Consider the following 2,607-nt stretch of genomic DNA (forward strand, 5'->3'; position numbering starts at 1 on the left):
TCTTCTCAGATAATTATCTTTGTTATCAATTGTTTTTATTCACAGAAACTAAGAATACAATATAAGCAGTATAAAATGATGCAGAATCATGAATAAAAATGAATTCAATTGTTTTTATTCACAGAAAAGAATATATATTATGCAGTATAAAATGATGCTGAATCATGAATAAAAAAATAAGAATTAAATAAACAAAAACAAGATAAATATACCGGTACTGTATAGAACAAACAAACCTCAAAATTGTACCCAAGTGATGGAGATACAAAGTTTATGCACAACAACAAAATAAATGTTTTTTATGTATTTTGGGTTGTCATAAGAAATAGACAAGATTCATTATTTAACTGTTAATTGTATTGATACTACAGTAGCCTATAGTAATTACTAATTAGAGTTATTATTCACAATTATTATTTACAATGATTAAAGCTGTATCCATGGGTGGACCAACAGGTCCTCTAATGTCGCCCTGGACATTGGATCCTTGGCCAGACAGCAGTTCAGAAAGTCCTGGCCACATTGGGACAGCTGCTCAGAGTTCATCTCTGGCTCTTGGGGGGCGATGTCATCGAACAGGTTGAATGGAAATCGTCCAAACAACATGGTATACATCACCACTCCCAGTTGCCACACCGTGTAGGGAACTGCCCTGTAGCGACTCTTATCAAAGAATTCGGGAGGGCAATAGTCCAGGGTTCCAGCCATGTCGGTGTATTCCTCATCTGTGTAGGCGCAGCTACATCCAAAGTCAATGACCCTGACTACTGGAACCTCAGAGCCTGTCTGCAGCAGTATGTTCTCCAGCTTGACGTCCCTGTGAACCACACCTTTGCCATGGAACTGTGTCAGTGCGTCCACAAGCTGCTCTATTATGGCCTTGGCCTCATGCTCCGGCAGGCTGCCTCCCCTTTCCACGAGGTAGTTGTAGAGGTCCGTGCAGGGGACGGGTCTCTCCAGGACTAGGACCACCTCTTGACCCAGGTCGACCCAGTCCAGCAGAGCGACGGCTGCGGACTCACCTGGCGAGGTTCCTGCTGTAACGATTCCCTGCAGCAACACCTCCGTGGGAATCCTGTGCAGGTTCCCGTGCACGTCGGTCAGTTGCGTGTAGGCCACCTTCTCCTTTGGGATGTGTTTGATCGCCACCGGCAGGCCGTCGGCTCGACGGTAGCCTCCAAAGACCGTCCCGAATCCTCCTTTCCCCAAAGGCTCTCCTTGGACATATAAGACATCTAAAATACTAACTTTCTCCTGACGGCTGTGGGACAATGACCCAGACGATGGGGGAACGGTGATAACTGATGGTGACCGCGATGAGGAGGAAACGGTGATGACTGACGACGATGAGGAGAAGGGAATGAATGATGACGATGAGGAAAGGGGAATGAATGATGGTGGCTGCGACGATGGTGAAACGGCGATGACTGTCGACGTCCCAGAGGATGAGGAAAGGGGGATGGACGACGATGGTGAAGCTAAAGATGAGGACATTGAACTGTAGCCTTGGGAGAATGGCCGTGTCCATGACGATGATGCAGTTGAGGACAATGTCTTCGTTCTCTTGGACGCCCTCATCGTCTCCTCCAGGACATCAACAACCGGGTCTCCGGGTGACATTGACCGTTGCCTCCTCGGCCTCCTCTCTCTCTTCGCCGGGAGAACGTCGTCGCTGTCGCTGTGGCTCCCTTTCAGGGACGAGGATGAAGATGAAGATGAGGAAATTTTCTCAGAAGTCATTTCTGTCTCCTCCAGAGGGTAAACGTTGTAACTCGTCGAGTCTGCAGAACCGTTGGTCGATAAGGAGGTTGCTAACACTGGCGCGCTGCGTCTGCGTCTCTCCATCTCGGCTGTCGGCTTGCAACTGAACTGTTAGTTAGAAAAACACCGGTATAAACTGTCCGTCGCACGCGCTGCGTTAAACAAATGTTTTCATTGGCTCAGCGGCGACCAAGTTGTCAAGCGCAGCCAATGAGAACGGACGTGGGCGTGTCTCACAGACTGTTCTCGTGGCGCTCTGTATTCTCGCGAGAGGCACGGGAACAAACGGAACCAACAGAACGCACACTCGGTATCGGTGGTGTGAAGTAACTAAGTACATTTTTATTCAAGTACCAGTCTGTACTCAAGTACAATTTTGAGGTATCTGTAGTTTACTTGAATACTTCCAATTTCCAATACTTTTTTTTTAATATACCGGTACATTTGAAACTTCACGCAAACGCGGTCTACTCTGTTTATTTTGGTAGTTGCACAGCACTACCACACGGGGGCAGGAGTGGACAGAATGTATTGAAATATTGCACATTGTTCAATTTAATTCAATTCAAAGGAGCTTTAATGTTATTGGCATGAGAAAACATACGTTTGTATTGCAAAAGCAAGTTTCAAAACATAATAAAAAAAATGAAAATGGGAAACATATTCAGTTGGAGCCGGGGTACAGCATTGTGTAAACAGAGCAACAGGTATGTTACATGTTGTCGTTATGTTCAGTGCGGTGCCGCGCCAATCCAGCAGGTGTCGTCGCCGGGTCGTTTTGTGGAGGAAAACACTGTCAGGAGAGAGAGAAAGAAAACTGTACACGGAAGTGGTTCCCAGATTGTT

The sequence above is a fragment of the Nannobrachium achirus genome, assembly GCF_963921795.1.
Source record: "Nannobrachium achirus genome assembly, chromosome: 1".
Taxonomy (NCBI): Eukaryota; Metazoa; Chordata; class Actinopteri; order Myctophiformes; family Myctophidae; genus Nannobrachium; species Nannobrachium achirus.